Source organism: Papio anubis, chromosome 5, assembly GCF_008728515.1.
Source record: "Papio anubis isolate 15944 chromosome 5, Panubis1.0, whole genome shotgun sequence".
Taxonomy (NCBI): domain Eukaryota; kingdom Metazoa; phylum Chordata; class Mammalia; order Primates; family Cercopithecidae; genus Papio; species Papio anubis.
The window spans coordinates 144,458,969-144,476,993 of NC_044980.1; the positions used below are offsets into that span (position 1 = coordinate 144,458,969).

An 18,025-nucleotide genomic window follows, 5' to 3' on the forward strand; every position below is an offset into this window, starting at 1 on the left:
AATGGAAAAAATCAAGTTTGTTCTCTCAGAGCCCAGAGAAACTTTTCTTTAAAAAGAAACTGTCTTAAACTTCTCTGTGGATGGTCAAGTCCAGGAGACACTGCCATCTGGTGGTCAAGAAACACATTTACCTTGTGGGCTGGGAAGGAGTCCCTGAACCCCAGGGGCCACAAAGGCAGAAATGGCCCTGAGATTTGTTTAGTACTTTCATAATGGGATGGAAATTATGCTTGCAATCAGTCTAGAGTTGAAATAAAGTGTTATTTCTGGTTACTAAGTTCCCCGAGGTGCAGGCATTATGCATTGCGCAGATGAGGAAACCGCCCATGAGATAGATGAGGTGGCTGGTCCCATGTCTGAGCTGCTCAAGTGCAGAGCCGTCTTATTCCAGTCTCCAGCAGCCCTGGGTCCCCAGTAAGTGCCCAATAAATGGTTGAAGTGGTGATTCTCAACATGTGACCCCCAAAAGCCTTTCAGAAGGCACATGAGGTTAAATTTAAAAGCTTCTGTAAGATGCCTTTTCCTCCTTAACAATTGTATGGTAAAGTTTTCCAGAGTCTAAATGACTGCAGTGACTTCATCTAGTCCCAATGGCTAATGGGATGTATGCCTGGGTATTTTTGTTTTAAAAATTCCTGTTGTAATTTCTAATGTAGAAAACCAAAACTGTTTGATAAATTTTTAATTTTTTTTTTGAGACAGAGTTTCACTCTTTCGCCCAGGCTGGAGTGAAGTGATGCAATATCAGTTCACTGCAACCTCCGCCCCCTGGGTTCAAGTGATTCTCCTGCCTCAGCCTCCAGAGTACATGGGATTACAGGCATGTGCCACCACGCCCGACTAATTTTTGTATTTTTAGTAGAGACGGGGTTTCACCATATTGGCCAGGCTGGTCCCAAACTCTTGACCTCAAGTGATCCACCCGCCTCAGTCTCCCAAAGTGCTAGGATTACAGGTGTGAGCCACTGCACCCGGCCAAGATCCTCAATAATTTTTAAGAGTATATAAGATCTACTCAGGAGGCTGTAGCAGGAGGATTGCTTGACCCCAGAAGTTAGAGGTTACAGGGAGCTATGATCATGCTACTGCACTCCAACCTGACTAGTTTCAACCTCACTCAGCCTGACTGGAATTCAAATTGCCATTGTGACAGATTTTTGACTAATGAAATATTTTAAAAATGAGTGGCAGCCAGGTGCAGTGGTTCATACCCATAATCCCAGCACTACGGGAGGCTGAGGAGGGTGTATCACCTGAGGGCAGGAGTTCAAGGCACTTTGGGAGGCCAAGGCAGGAGGATTGCTTGAGCTCAGGAGTTCAAGATCAACCTGGGCAACATAGCAAGACCCCATTTCTAGAAAAAAACTAAAAAAAAAAAAAAAAGGTGAACTGGGCATGATGACATGTGCCTGTAGTCCCAGCTACTTGGGAGGCAAGAGTGGGAGTATTGCTTGAGCCCGGGAGGTCAAAGCTGCAGTGAGCCCTGATTGCACCACTGCACTCCAGCCTGGGTGACAGAGAGAAATCCCATCTCAAAACAAACAAAAAGCCAAAAATGAATCACTAATATTTTCTGAGTGATTTTTAACCAGCAATCACTGCTCTAATTGATTTACACGTATCACTTCATTTACTCCCCACAACCACCATTTGCAGTAGATGCTATCATCACATTTTATGTCTGTGGACACTGAGAGGTTAAGTGGCCCAGCTGGGAGGTACTGGAGCTTGAACTCTATCCCAGGCAGTTTGTCTCCACAGCCTCTTCCCACTATTCCACTTTCCTTAACATTTGATAACCTTTTGTGCAATTCACCTGATAGACAAAAGTTTTTCAAAATATGAAATCTACGAAACCGGTGAAAAGAAAGGGGATCACTGTTCTGGGTCAATGCCTTTACTTTATAGGTGAGGAAAAAATGAGGCCCAGAGAGGGGAAGTGATTTGCTAAAGATCACACAGCAAAGAATCAGAATCTACAGGGTGTCTGACTCCCAGGTGGGAACTCTCAAAACTCCAACCCGAGTAAGCGTAACCACCTACATGTGAGCAAGCAACACCAAGACTAGGCAAGACAACATCTCCAACAAAAGCAGCTTGATTTTATTGCGGGGAAGCTAGGAAGGAATAGGACAACTGAGGGTCTCCACAGGAACACCATTGCCCAGCATGACTGCCAAGTCCCAGGTCTGTCTGGAAGCCAGGGGAGGAGGATCAGCATCCTAGGAAAGACGGAAAGTTAGGTGGAACAAAGGCGCCATCTGCTGTGGACATAGCAATATTGCAAAGGCAATAAATGCACAAAGAGGCAGGGGTGAGGTGGAAAACCTAGGGTGCAGATGCAGGGGCAGGACTAGAACCCCAATGTCCAGACCTGCACACTGCTCCCATGAAGTCTGTTATACTCCCATGAACCTGTTATACTCAGGTTGGCTGGAACGCATTAACCTTGCTAAGCCAATCACTGCCAAAGCCCTCTTCTGGGGAATTTCCAGGGCTGCCAGGATACTCAGTCAACAGCACTCCCTGTCCTGTTACAGTTTATGTTGGAAAGGCAATGAACAAAAGCATGAGCAAATAAATCTGCCAAGAGTCAGATGATTAAGGTGACTTCAAAACCAATAAACACTCTATCTTTGAGGTTCCCAAGCCTGGCTTCAAGTGGGTCACTGAGGAGCCTCTTAGAGCAGACTTCAAAGACATGTTGCCTGAGCACGTGGACTAAAGCTGGCTTATTTGGGTGATTCTTACAGAGTACTGTGCATCTGAATTTCCAGGAGCCTTTCCATACAATACATGGTTACTGAAATATGTACAGATAAGATTGTATGATGTCTAGAAGTTGCTTCAAAACAATCTGGGCAGGAGGGAGTGGGCATGATGTCTAGAATTTGCTTCAAAATAATCTGGGTGTTTCGTTACCCAGATGAAACAATGAGGACAGTGGAGTTTCTAATTCAAGATGTGTGCATTAGGGCTCCCCCACATGGATATAGATAGCTCCGGAAGAGTTTTTTTCCTTGTCTCCCTTCATTCCTTCTTGTCACAGAGTGCTTTTATCAAAAAATAACAGGCCTTGGTGAAATAAACAAATTGTTGGATCTGGGTGATGGGTACTTGGGGATTCATTCTATCACTCTACTTACATGTGTTTGAAACTTCCTATCATAAAAAATCTAAAATAAATAAAAAGTGCCATGAAAATTACTAAGCCATAGGAAGGAATGATTTACAGATACGTGATATGACCTGAATGAATCTTGAAAACATTATGCTACATGGAAAAAGGCAGACACAAAAAGGTCACATATAATGTAATTCCTTTTATATGATCTGTCCAGGGTAGGCAAATCCAGAGTAGTAGAAAGCAAATTAGTGGCTGCCAGGGGATGGAGAAATGGGTAGTGGGGAGTGACTTCTTAATGGATATAGGGTGTGTTTCTGACATGATGAAAAAGTTTTGAAACTAGAGAGAGGTGGTGGTCATACATTGTGAATGCAACAAATGCCACTAAATGATAGACTTTAGCCCATTTATGCCTAGTGTTCCATTATTGGAATGCTAAGCTTGTGGGAGTTATTTATATCCTACTGCTCAAGGTCATCACCAAGGTTTGATTTTTCACATAAAAAACTTTGCAATATTCAGCATAAATGGGTTAACATAGTTAATTATTATGTCTTGTGAATTTCATCTCAATAAAATAACATGAGAAAACATGTTTTCTATGAGAAAAACACATTAAGCTACACATGGTTTACATCCAACAGACATTACTTTTTTAGTTAAAAAAATTCATATGCCCAGGCCTGGAGTTTCTAATCCAAAATGTGTGCATTAGGGCTCCCCCATGTATATAGCTAGTTCAGGAAGAGTTTTTTTTTTTCTTCTCTCCCTCCATTCCTTCTTGTTACAGAGCATTTTCATAAAATACAATCTTACAGGAAGCCCAATATGACACAGGGCTGTTTGGGAGCTATGGAGGGTCCAGAGCCCCATCCACTCACCCTCCCTACGAAACCCTAGGGGTAGAGGAATGATGTAAGAAACACTGTTCTTCAACATGCTGGAAACAGCTGATGTTTTACTTCCCTAGAGGATAAGCCTTCATATGTGGAGAGATTGCACACCATTCCCCACAAGGCAGGAAAGCAGGTTGGAGGTGTTAGCCCCATTTTACCGATGGGAAGACCAAATCTCTGTAATGTAAAAAGTCCCCAAAGTCAGTGTGAAATGAGGACAGAGTTGGAATCAGAATCCCAGATTCCTCGTTATTCATCCTGGGCTCATTCCTGAATATGCATTCTATCTATGGATGGAAAGTGCATGATGAAAACAGATGCATCTGACATCTTGTGACTTGCATGTGATGTTACCACATACACAGAACACTGCCATGGCTCAGGTTCCAAATGTACGCCTTTGGGAAGGAGGCTATCCTTAAAGAGGACCTACCAGTCAGCTGTGGCTGGCCTCTGTCTGCGGGGTCTCCATGGGCCCATTCACAGGGACAATGCCACCAGTAACAGTTACAGAACCCCGATTCAGGATATCTGACTTTCTTCCTGCCTCTGCCACTCACCTGGGTGGGACTTTGGTTGAATCGCTTCCCCTCTCTTGGCCTCATTTTTCTCAGTCACAGTCAGGGCACCAAACCACATCAGAGATGTGGTGATCATTGTAATTCACGAGTCAAATGTGCTACATGGGCAATGGCAGCCAGAAGTGCCCTGCTGAGACTGGCTGGATCAATGAGTAAGGTCTGCCTGGTTCCAGAGTGAAGACTGGTGGCACAGTGCCCCTTACTGCCTCACTGGATTACATAAAAGTGAAGGGAACATCTAGCTCAAACATGCTATTGTTTTTGTACCAGTCTGGACAGAGGGCATGCTCAGGAAGCTAACAGTTTCAAGTAGAGAGGGCGGCACAGTCTGAATTAACTCACTTGGTCAGGGCACAGGAGAATAAGGCCCAAGGCATAAGTGTCAACTCTGATGAGACAGTTTATCAAAGCCAGAGCCACGTGTGGTGATATGTGCCTACAGCTCCAGCTACTTAGAAGGCTGAGGCAGGAGGATCACTTGAGCCCCGGAGTTAAAGGCTATAGTGCACTATGATCACACCTATGAAGAGTTACTACCCTCCAGCCTGGGCCACATGAAACACCGTCTCAAACAGACGAACAAAGGAGCCAAAATGCACTGCTTAGGGTCACAGACTGTAAACTTAAACCCGGCTATCCATGAACTGCAACCCCCAAGTCCAAAAGAGGACTCTGGGAGACTTTACAGTGCTCTGTCCACTCACAGGGGCTGTAAGAATTCCCTGAACTTGTGATTTGCATTAGACAATAATAAAATATTTGTAACCACTTCAAAGAAGGTAGACAGTGGATTGAAAAGAACCCAGGGGGCTCTTCTGCTCCACTCAAGCTCTCAAAAAGGCCAAGGTGTTAGCTCTGATGAGAGGTGTGAGCAGCAGGTTTGTTCAGCAAGTGATGGGGCATTACTCACCTGCCCGCTTTGGTCCATCCTGTGGGCTGTGGGGACCAGGTCCCTACTACTCGAGGCCAAGGTAGGAAACAGTCTTTCCTGTTTTCTTCAGGGTTGCAAGCAGAGTGTCCACGCTGTGCTCAGATTCAATGCAGATCTTCTTGTTGGGCAGGTCAATGTCATACTTAACTCCTGCAGGAAGAGGAAATGGGGTATGGGGAAAGGAAGCACAGACCCTCCCAGTTATAGCAAGAAAGAGTTCAGGCTCTAAATTACTACTCACAACCACCCTTGCCCTTTCCTGTAGAGCAGGGATTGGCGAACTTCTTCTGTAATGGGCCAGAAAGTAAATGTTTTAGGCACTGTGGGCCACATATGGACTCTGTTGTATATTCTGCGTATTTTTTTATAACTCTATTCTTGAACATACAAAAATAGGCTGTGAGCAGGATTTGGTCCATGGGCTGTAGTGTGCTGATCCCTGCTCTATACTAGGGCTTTTTGAGACAGAGACTCACTCTGTTGCCCAGGCTGGAGTGCAGTGGCACAATCTCAGCTCACTGCAACCTCCACCTCCGGGGTTCAAGTGATTCTCATGCCTCAGCCTCCAGAATAGCTGGGATTACAGCCATACGCCACCACATCTGGCTAATTTTTGTATTTTTAGTAGAGACAGGGTTTTGTCATGTTGGCCAGGTTGGTCTCAAACTCCTAATCTCAAGTGATCTGCCCGCGTTGGCCTCCCAAAGAGCTGGGATTACAGGCATGAGGCACTGCGCCCAGCCACGTTTTTTTTTTTTTTTTTAATTGCAAAGGTAATATAGACATTTTTTTTTCCCCAAAAAAGCAAACATTTCTAAATAAAAGTAGAAGCGGTAAGGCCCCCTATTGATCCTACCCCTTGAGATCACTGTGAACAGTCCGGCTTCTATCCAGACTTTGTCCCAGATAGACAAATGAAAAATAATTTCTCCAAATGGCATCACACTACATAAACAGGTCTTGCTAATATTTTACTTTTTTCTTTATTTATTACTTTTATTTATTTATTTATTTAGAGACACGGTCTCATTGTGTTATCCAGGCTGGAGTGCAGTGGCACAATCACAAATCACTGTATCCTTGAACACCCAGGCTCAGGTGATCCTCCCATCTCAGCCTCCCATGTTGCTGTGACTGCAGGCACATGCCACCATGCCTGGTTAAGTTTTGTATTTTATGTAGAGATAGGCTTTTGCATATTGCCCAGGCTGGTCTTGAACTTCTGGGCTCAAGCGATCTGCCTGCCTTGGCTTCCCAAAGTGCTAGGACTACAGGTGTGAGCCACTGCACCCAGCCCTTTTTTTTTTTTTTTTTTTTTTTGAGACAGAGTCTCGCTCTGTCTCCCAGGCTGGAGTGCAGTGATGTGATCTCAGCTCACTGTAGCCTCTGCCTCCTGGGTTCAAGCGATTCTTCTGCCTCAGCCTCCCGAGTAGCTGGGATTACAGGCATAAGCCACCATGCCTGGCTAATTTTTGTATTTTTAGTAGAGATGGGGTCTTGCCGTGTTGGCCAGGTTGGTCTTGAATTCCTGACCTCAGGCCGGGCGCGGTGGCTCACGCCTGTAATCCCAGCACTTTGGGAGGCCGAGGTGGGCGGATCACAAGGTCAGGAGATCGAGACCACGGTGAAACCCTGTCTCTACTAAAAATACAAAAAATTAGCCGGGCGCGGTGGCAGGCGCCTGTAGTCCCAGCTACTCAGGAGGCTGAGGCAGGAGAATGGCATGAACCCGGGAGGCGGAGCTTGCAGTGAGCCGAGATCGCGCCACTGCACTCCAGCCTGGGCGACAGAGCGAGACTCCGTCTCAAAAAAAAAAAAAGAATTCCTGACCTCAGGTGATCCACCTGCCTCAGTCTCCCAAAGTCTTAGGATTACACTTGAGCCACAGTGCCTGGCCCTATTCTTTTTTTAAAAGCTACAATCTTCCATAGTGTGAACGTACCACACATCCACTTAATTAATCCATGTTAAAGGTCATTGAGGATGCTTCTAATTTTTCACCACTATCACAATGTTATAGCAAACATATTTGAACTTGTCTTAAAAAAACTTATAAAAATATTTTTATACAGTGAATTCACAGAATGGAAATTGTGGGGCGACAGATGTTTGACACATTTTGAATGTTTAATAGACATTGCAAAATTGCCCTCCTAAATGACTATGCCAATTTATAGCTCCCCAGCAGCACATGAGAGGACCCAGAGTTTTACTCTGACAAAAGAGCACACAGAAAGAAAGGAAAAGTCTTGAGAGGTTCTAGGCCTGGCCTCACCATTGACTTGCTGGGTGACCATGGATGGCAGGGGTGGGGTCCTGCTTCTCACAGGCCTCAGTTACCTCATCTGTACATGAAGGATTCAGGGCTGGCCAGCTCCTGTGGTCTTTCCAGCTCAAGAATGCTATTAATCTGTGATTCCTCAGCCCTCGCACTCTTCTTTTAGGGCCCTAAGCAACTCAAAAAACCCTCCTGACTTTCTCAAGAGGCCATCCAAGCAGGGACAGTAGGAAAAGATAGGGAGAAACCTGCCGAAGCTCAAAGGCAGATCCTCCAGCAAGGGGCCTTAAAAATCATATGGTTGGCTGGGCGTGGTGGCTCATGCCTGTAATCCCAGCACTTTGGGAGGCTGAGGCGAGTGGATCACTTGAGGTCAGGAGTTCAAGGCCAGCCTGGCTAACATAGTGAAACTCCATATATAAAAAATATAAAAAAATAATTTTATATTTTAATAAAATATATAAAAATATAAAAATTAGCTCAGTGTGGTGGCATGTGCCTGTAATCCCAGCACTTTGGGAGGCTGAGGCGAGTGGATCACTTGAGGTCAGGAGTTCGAGACCAGCCTGGCTAACATAGTGAAACTCCATATATAAAAAATATAAAAAAATAATTTTATATTTTAATAAAATATATAAAAATATAAAAATTAGCTCAGTGCTGGTGGCAGGAGAAGTGCTTGAACCTGGGAGGCAGAGGTTGCAGAGAGCCGAGATCACACCACTGCACTCCAGCCTGGGAGACAGAGTGAGACTCCTCCTCAAAAACAAAAACAGGCTGGGCGCGGTGGCTCAAGCCTGTAATCCCAGCACATTGGGAGGCCGAGACGGGCGGATCACGAGGTCAGGAGATTGAGAGCATCCTGGCTAACACGGTGAAACCCCACCTCTACTGAAAAATACAAAAACTAGCCAGGCGAGGTGGCAGGCACCTATAATCCCAGCTACTCGGGAGGCTAAGGCAGGAGAATCACTTGAATCCAGCGGAGGGCAGGTGAAGCAGGTTGTAGTGAGCAGAGATCATGCCACTTCACTCCAGCCTGAGCAAAACAGGGAAACCCTATCTCAAAAAAAAAAAAAAAAAAAAAGCATCAACAGTAGAAGTTGATACAGATACACAAGATATACATTCCTATACCACAGCTGGGGAAACCCAGGCCTGAGAAACAAGGGCCCACAGTCATATGGAAAGTCAGCAGCCAGGTTCTTTCCACTGTTTCAGTTTCTCTCAGATTAAGATCCCAGTTTACAGGGCCAGAGGTCAGCCACTGACTTGCTGCGGGACTCTGGGCAAGTCACTTAACCTCCTGGGTACTGGCATCAACATCCTCATTCCAAAGATGAAAAGTACAGCTCAGAGGACTGCTAATGAGATCACGTCCATGTGGAAGCCATTTGAAAACTTAATGTCATTATTATTTAGGGTTTTAAAACAGAAAATTTTAGAAGATTGTGTGACAGTTCATGTAGGGGAACAAGAAAAGAAAAAGTCTTAGAAGGCTGACTGGCATTGCCAAAACTCTGATCACAACTCAGTTATTACCTCATTCAGTCCCAGGACCAGATCCCAGCCCTCTCTGGGCCTCAGTTTCCCCAGCTGTGAAATGACAAGGCTGGATGAGACTGATTGTTGAAAAGAGGTGCTTTAAGGATATCTACGTGTGGCCAGGTGCAGTGGCTCATGCCTGTAACCCTATCACGTTGGGAGGCCAAAGTGGGCAGACTACTTGAGGTCAGGCGTTCAAGACCAGCCTGGCCAACATGGTGAAACCCCATCTTTATGAAAAATACAAAAAATTTGACAAAAATTGCTTGAACCCAGGAGGCAGAGGTTGCAGCGAGCTGAGATCATGTGCCCCTGCACTCCAGCCTGAGCAACAGAGCGAGACTCCATCTCAAAAAACAAAACAAACAAAAAAAAACCCTGCATGTGAGCGATTCAAAATTACTTAAAAAATTTTTTTGAAGCAAAGAAATAGAAAAAGACAAAATTTTAAAAAATTGTTACTTTTTAAAAATCTTTCTTTTTTTTTTTCTTATTTATTTATTTATTTTTTTTGAGACAGGGTGTTGCTCTGTTGCCCCCACTGCAGTGCAGTGGCATGATCTAGGCTCACTGCAGCCTCAACCTCCTGGGCTCAAACGATCTTCCCACCTCAGCCCCCCAAAGTAGCTGGGAGTACAGGCATGTGCCACCATGTCTGGCTAATTTTTTTGGTATTTTTTGTAGAAATAGGGTTTTACCATGTCGCCCAGGCTGGTCTCAAGAACTCCTGAGCTCAGGCAATCCGCCCACCTCAGCCTTCCAAAATGCTGGGAACACAGGTGTGAGCCACCGTGCCCAGCCCCATTTAAAAAATCTTAATAGAGGCTGGGCAGGGTGGCTCACACCTGTAATCCCAGCACTCTGGGGGGCCGAGGCAGGCAGATCACCTGAGGTCAGGGGTTCAAGACCAGCCAACCAATATGGAGAAACCCCGTCTATACTAAAAATACAAAATAAGCCGGGAATGGTGGCGCATGCCTGTAATCCCAGCTACTCGGGAGACTCTGGCAAGAGAATTGCTTGAACCTAGGAGGCAGAGGTTGCGATGAGCCAAGATCGCACCACTGCACTCCAGGCTGAGCAAGAAGAGCAAAACTCCATCTCAAAAAAAAATTTTTTTTTAACAGAAAATGACACTCAGATGTGTCATGCAGTATACACTGGAGATGACCAACATATTCACTAGTACTGCCATGGTTCCAGAGCTAGTCCTGGCAGTTCTAGTTAATTTGGCTAAATCCCAGCTCCACCATTTACTGACCATGTGATCCCAGATAAGTTAACGTCTTTGAATTTCAGCTGTCTCCTGTTTAACATGGAGCTAGTCAAACAAGCTATCTGAAATGGCTGTGGTGAGGATTAAATGATGTGATCCACATAAGAAACTAACAAGAGTAGTTGGTACGTGCTAAGTACTCAATACATTTTAGTTTTACTGTTATGATCAGCTTAACCCTAAGCCTCTCCTGCAACATCTGCATGCATCTGAACATGGCATAAGTGCATCTGTCTCCTCTATCCCACCCCCAACTGAGGGCCACTCACTCACCTCCAAACTTATCAAGGACCCGAGAGACAGCTTCAGCACAGCTTCCACAGGTCATGTCCACAGAGAACACGTGCTTCTGAAACAAAGGGGGAGCATGACCCGAGCCCTGCAGAGTGACCCACACACAGTGCCAGCAGACAGGCCCACTCAGGGTCAAAAGAGAAGGCAGAGAGACTGGGTAGGACCTGGTTGGCATCAGACTCATCAGGAGCGTGTTTCTGAGCCCCAGTCTCTTCAACTATAGAGCAGCTAAGAGTTTCTACCTCATAGGTGGTATTCAATGGAATCATCCCCATAAATCCTTTAGCAGTGTCTGGCACACAGTGAATAGAATCACCTGGAGATCTAGTTTAAAATGCTTTTTCCCAGTCCTACCTTCAAAGCACTGATTCTTGAGCTATGAGCTTTGTCTCAGGGCCACCAATAACTCTCACAGGGATGGGCCCCCATACTTCTAACAATGCTGTTCTGGTGGGCCCACTTATGAACTAGAAAATTATTTTCTGCACTAGAGTCACCTGCAGCTTGCAAAAACTACAGGTTCTGGTCAGCAGGTCTGGGCTGGGGAATCTGTTATGTCTAGTCATTATCCCAGGTGATTCTGCTTTCATCCAAGGGCCGCATTCTCAGAGGCAGCATCTGGGTCCAGGGAAGAGAAAGGATTGCCTGGGTTCCCCAGTGGGTTGGAGGCCAGGCAGGAAGGGATCCCCGGCTCCTAGTCTTCATGTAAGCTCTACATTCTACAGTCTCCAGGATATCTAACAGATCAAGGGTCTGAAGGTAAGCACCCAGAAGACAGACGTTTTGTTCAGTTCACTGCTGGATTCCTAATACTTGGAACAGTGCCTGGACAGAGTAGGTGCTTAAAACATATTTTTGAGTCAATGGATAATTGACATGGCTGGTTTGAACTTCTGGGTCTTTTCCTTTGCTTTCACACAAAGATTACATAAACCAATATTTTAAAATCTCTGGAAATGAGACAATCTGAAATTAGATAAATCTGGCTTCAGATACCAGTTCTGACACTACTTATTGCATGATCATCAATAAGTTACTTCTCTGTGCCTTAGTTTCCACAACATTGGGGGTAAGAGTCCCTCTCTAGATTTGTGAATGGGATGAACACAGGATTTTAAGTGTGGTAGCCAGCATCCAAGATGGCCTCAATGATCTCTGCCTCTGGTATTTATGCCCTTGAGTAATCCCATTCCAAATGTCTCGGGTTGGTCTGTGTGTCTTATAGAATATGGCTTGAAGTGAGGTTATGTGCCTTCTGAAGATATCACAATGTCATAAAAGACACTGTGACTTCTGTCTTGCTCTCTTTCAGGGGTCATTTGCACTAGAGGAAGTCAGCTACCAAATCATAAAGATATTCAAGTAACCATAAGGAGAGGTCCACAAAGTGAGAGACCCAACCCTCAAGCTAACAAGCATGTGAGTGAGCCATCTCGAAACTGGATTCTGCAGCTCCAGTCAAGTCTTCAGATGAATGCAGCTCCAGCTAACATCTCACTCCAACTTTATGAGAGCCTCTGAGCTGGAGCCACTAGGCCAAGCTGTTCCCAAATTCCTGAGTCTCAGAAACTGTGTGAATTACTATAAATATATTTGTTGTTTACTACAAAGTTTTGGGATAATTACTAAGGAGCAATAGATAACTAATACATTAAGGAAATTAGAGCCTAGTACTAGGTTCCATTGGGTAAAAAATTAGCTATTGGGTTATTATTAATTTCTTCCATTTGTCTCTCCTGTTTCCCTTCAAAAATCAATGGCTACATTTTTCATGGAGCACTTCAAAATATTTCAAGTCTATTACCTCAATTGGAATTCTGGGTGTAGCGATATATCTTGCTAGAAAATCACAGGCAAAATCTCTGCTCCAGAAGGGCTCTAGTTCCCTAATCTATACCAAAAGGGTATTAGCTAACTCAGTTTTTTTTCAACTTCAGCATGCATAGGAAGAATCTGGGGACCTTGTGTAAAGTGCAGCTCCCAGACACCTGCCTCAACTGGCTCTGTGGATGTGGAGCAGGCCCTGCCACTCCCCATTTTTAACCTACTGGGGAGAGACAGGGAGGCAAAACTACAAATCTGAAAATAAAGTGACTAAGTGGCTTCTCAAACTCTTTCTAAGTCTCTAAACACCTCTGAGTCTGGATTGTCATTGTGCTCTACAGAGGAAACCAAGACCAAGAGTTAAGCAGCTCGATTTTCCAGTGTAGACTGTATGACCTTTGTGACTAGTAAACTACTACTTTTATTAAGGCCAAATCTGCAAAGTCTGCCTTAAAGAAAATGGTCAGTCTTTCCTTTCTTCTAAACATCTCTGATTTTTTCATCGTTTCACGACTATTCAAAGACAGCAACAATAACAAATTCTGGAAAGAATGATTTGTAGTAGGTATTACAAAATCTTGTGTTTAAAATGTGGTCCTCAACCGAACAATACGATCATCACCTGAGAGCCTGCCAGAAATGCACAATCTCAGGTCCCTTCCCAGAAGTCCGGAATCAGAATCCTCATTTTAACAAGACACCCAAGTCATTCCTGCCCACATTACAGTCTGAGATGATGCTCTCCTCTATTAAAAAATTTTTTAGGCAGGGCAATGTGGCTCATGCCTATAATCTCAATACTTTGGGAAGCTGAGGCAGGCAGATCACCTGAGGTCAGGAGTTCGAGACCAGTCTGGCCAACATGGTAAAACCTGTCTCTCTACTAAAAATAGAAAAAAATTAGCCAGGCATAGTGGCAGGTGCCTGTAATCCCAGCTACTTGGGAGGCTGAGGCAGGAGAATAGCTGGAACCCAGAAGGCGGAGGCTGCAGTGAGCCAAGATCATGCCACTGCACTCCAGCCTGGGCAACAGAGCAGGACTCTGTCTCAAAAAAATAAATAAATAAAAATCTAAAGGCTGGGTGCAGTGGCTTGCACCTGTAATCCCAACACTTTGGGAGGCTGAAATGGGAGGATCACTTGAACCCAGGATTTTGAGACTAGCCTGGGCAATACAGTGAGATCATGGCTCCATTTAATTTAAAACAAAAAAAAATGTTTCGCAAAAAAAAAAAAAATGATGATGCTCTAGAACATGGATTGGCACAATACAAGCTACCTGTTTTACAAGGTAAAAGGTTTTGTTAAAACATAGCCAAACTGGGGCCAGGTGTGGTGGCTCATGCCTGTAATCCCAGCACTTTGGGAGGCAGAGGCAGGAGGATCATGAGGTCAAGAGATCGAGACCATTCTGGCCAACATGGTGAAACCCCGTCTCTACTAAAAATACAAAAATTAGCTGGTAGCGGTGGCGTGCGCCTGTAATCTCAGCTACTCAGGAGGCTGAGGCAGGAGAATCACTTGACCTGGGAGGCGGAGGTTACAGTGAGCCGAGATCATGCCATTGCACTCCAGCCTGGCGAGAGAGCAACACTCTGTCTCAAAAAAAAAAAAAAAAAAAAAAGAATCAAAAACAAAAAACCATAGCCAAACTCACTTGTTTACTTTTGCACTAGAATGGCAGGGTTGAGTAGTTGTACCAGTGACCCTGTGGTTTGTGAAGACTAAAATGTTTACTATCTGGGCCTTGTAAAAAAAAGTTTGCTGAGTCTTGCTCTAGGATAACCAGCAGAAAATTGATTAATCAATGGTTTGCACTTATATACTGAGCCAAAGTTTGGAAGGGTTTGCAAGATCAACCTAAGAGCTAAATCTACTGATTGTCTATTATATGTCAAATTGTCTTTATACAGTATCTAAGCTAGTCCTCACTGAGCCTGGAAAGAAAGCTATTTATCTTATTTCACTCAGGAGGAAAGTGAAGTTCCCAAGAGTTCACTAAGTGGCCTGCAGTCATGTGGCAAATACCTACTGAGTATGGAATATGAACCTAGGCTTTCTTCGCTCCAGGGAAATCCTGCTCGTTCTGGAATAGCAAAGTACACCACCAGCTCTCATAACCGTGACTCTCAGCAGAAGCTCCGAAACTAGAAATACATTTTTAGGGAGCACAGTTTTTTGCTGCCCAAGGACCTGAAGTCAACAAATACCTGAAACTTTCAGTTGCTGATTATAGGGAGTAGGTCCCATCCCCTACAGTATAAAGGTCAGAAGTCAGAAATCAGCTTCTGGGTATAAACAGTACAGTTCAGTGCTCTCCTCCTCCACCTCTGAGGGGCAAAAATAAATTTGAGGGTGATGGAAAAACTATTTCATGGACAGAGTAATCACTTCTTTATAGGAGAAGCTCAAGATTGGCTCTACCACAGGATGCATAACTGGGTAGTTCTGGTTCCTCATGGCCTCTGGGGTCTTTCATAAAGACTTATAAAATGGGTAGATTTTAAAGTAGGTTTTAAAAGTCAGTAAGTGGGGGCCAGGCACAGTGGCTCATGCCTGTAATCCCAGCATCTTGGGAGGCCGAGGCAGGCAGATCACAAGGTCAGGAGATCAAGACCATCCTGGCTAACATGGTGAAACCTGTCTGTACCAAAAATACAAAAAAAAATTAGCTGGGCGTGGTGGCGGGTGCCTGTAGTCCCAGCTACTCAGGAGGCTGAGGCAGCATGATGTGAACCCGGGAGGCGGAGCTTGCAGTGAGCCAAGATCAGGCCACTGCACTCCAGCCTGGGCGAAGTAAGTGGGACGATTTTTTTTTCTTTTTTTGAGACGGAGTCTCGCATTGTCTCCCAGTATATATATATATTAACATATATATATGTTTTTTTCTTCCCTTTCCAGTTTTAAGGCAGTCCCTTGACTAACATCCTCCTTCCTTCAGCTGCTCATCTTGTGGTACATGGTGCCAAGCGCCCTCCTCATTCCCATCATTTGCTCCAGAGGGTCTTTTGTCAAAATCCCCAGAAGATACAGAATACACTGATGATCAAGCTGGCCTTTTCCTCACTGCTACCCCCCACAAAAAATCCTGGTAACCTTCACTCTCTAAGTCCCAGGGAGATTAATACTGTCTTCTACCATTGCCACAGGCTGACTTGCTCAACTGGTAGGGCTGATTCTGTCAGATTCCTTATCCATACTTTGTTGTTGGAGGATTTGTCTCAAGGCACCTGGCAAGGTCCAAGGGAAATGACACCTGAGATGTTAGTGGCTCTGCCCAGGGGGCGTCAGGCTCACCTGTCAGCTCCCAAAGGACAGGCTGCTAAGACACATGGCATCTGTGGGATACTTCTTGATATCCACCTGGCCCAGAGCCATGAATTACGCACCTCGAAGAAAATGCTAAACACCACATGACCCTAACCAAGATGCAACTGAGATCAGAGCATCTTCCCAAGCCGGTATGACTGCTTTTGCCAGGCACCTCCGATGTGGTCAGGCCTGGAGAGATGGGGAGCCTAAGGATAAGGAGCTGAATCCTGGCTCTGCCAACTTCAACACGACCTGGAATAAGTTACTGGGTTTTTTATATTTTTATCTGTCAAAGCCCTCAATTCTTTTTTATATAAAAAACGAGGCCACGAGCAACAATATACTGAGTGATCTGCAAAGGCAGGCTCAGACTGACTTCCCAGACTCTGCCACTGAGCAACTGGTGACTTTGAGGGGGGGTTCCTGAACCTCTCTGGGGCTTATGGGTTCAGGCTGACAAAGTGTCTCCATTCAGAGTCGCCCAGAGCTGATTTGAAAAGTAAGCCATAGTGGGCAGGAAAATTAAGAAAAAATCATGAACCTCTGAAAACCTGCCCGGTCCGTGACGGAATAACCGGGTCCATCCCCATGCCCAGAGCCTCCCCACCGCCCTCCTTCAGGCCAGCTAAGCGGGCGGGGCAGCCAAGAGGAAGGCTCAGGGACTAGGCGTCTCAGTTCCCGCTGGCCACCAACTCCCCGCGTCCTGCTGAGCGACCCCCTGCCCCCTCTCTGGGTCTGTTTCTCCGTGTACGCAGGAAAGGTGTGGGCTTGTCGCCCCTGGAGGCCTTCCAGCTCCGACGTTTTGAAGCCTGGCTCCTAGATTAAACTCCCTTCGGATCCCATTTTCTGAAGGGTCGCAAAAGCTGGGGGCTGGGTGGGGTAAGCTGAGCCCTTCAAGAGAAGCATCCGGTCAAGCTGTTGTGCAGCCAAGGAGGAACCCGGGGACTGCAAGTGTGCGTGGCGGGGACGGCGCAACCACTCACCGGCATAACTAAGGCAGCGGCGGCGGGGCGGCGGTGGCAGCAGCGCCTCTCTGGGCTCGGAGGGCTGGTTCGGCTGCGCTTCCGAGAGTGCGCGCTAGAGGCCCCTTCCCGGAAGCCCCACCCTCTCCGGGCCAGGTCGCGAGGGAGGCCCCGCCCCCTCCGGGCCTCAACCCTGCGGGCCGCACCGCCTCCTTTCCGCTGACCGCGCTTATGGTCACCCGGCCTGGACGGAGAGAGGAGGTGAGAGGAGCGCTGCGTTGGCCTCCATCGACTGTCGGCCTTTTTCAGAACGCCTACTTCGGGTCAAGCTTGTGTTAGGGAATACCAGAAAAGGGCACCGCCTTGAATAGGACAGATTCATCCATCCCTAAAAGGACAGTTTCACTCATTTATTCACCGAGTCAATGTCTATTGAGCGCCAGCCAACGAGGACGCAGCGGTGGAAAAGATGTAGCAGGAGGCTGCGAAGGACGCAAGCAGTGATAGTGCCGGGTTAGCAGAGCTGTCGTGGCAGAGGAGGAAGGGCCCTGACTGGAGTGGGGTGGGGGTGGTTGTGGAAGAGAGGCGGCCTGGGGAGGAGGCAATAATCTGGACCTCAGTTAGCCTTTATCGCCCTATTACAGGCTCTGTCTCTAAATGCAGTCGCATTGGGGGTTAGGGTATCAACATAGGAATTTTGGGGGACACCATTCATGTCCATGTCAGAGTTCAGTCCCTAACAGAGCCATACTGACTAGAGTTTTAATCTCAGCTCTATCATTTACCAGCCGTGTGACCCTGGGCAGATGAACTTACCTCTCTAAGCCTCAATATCCTCACGTATAAGATGGGGACAGTTAAGGTGACTATACAGTTTTTTATCTAAACCTTTTGCTAGAGAAAGGAGATGCTATTAATAATTTTGCCAGGACAACAGGCAAACACCATGACTGTTTCAGGCAAACAAGGACACATGGTTCCCTCCAGGAAACCTACTTT

The 18,025-nt window shown here is 45.9% G+C and overlaps 1 non-coding gene across 1 annotated transcript; it reads right to left on the bottom strand.

The window, feature by feature from the left end:
- Nucleotides 1–2,082: 2,082 nt before the first annotated feature.
- On the bottom strand, nt 2,083–17,427 carry LOC100997567. Its single transcript, XR_004183860.1, has 3 exons — nt 17,048–17,427; nt 5,515–5,685; nt 2,083–2,222 (listed from the first exon to the last, which is right to left on the bottom strand). It is a non-coding gene; the product is annotated as an uncharacterized LOC100997567 (transcript).
- Between the last annotated feature and the right edge of the window lie 598 nt (nt 17,428–18,025).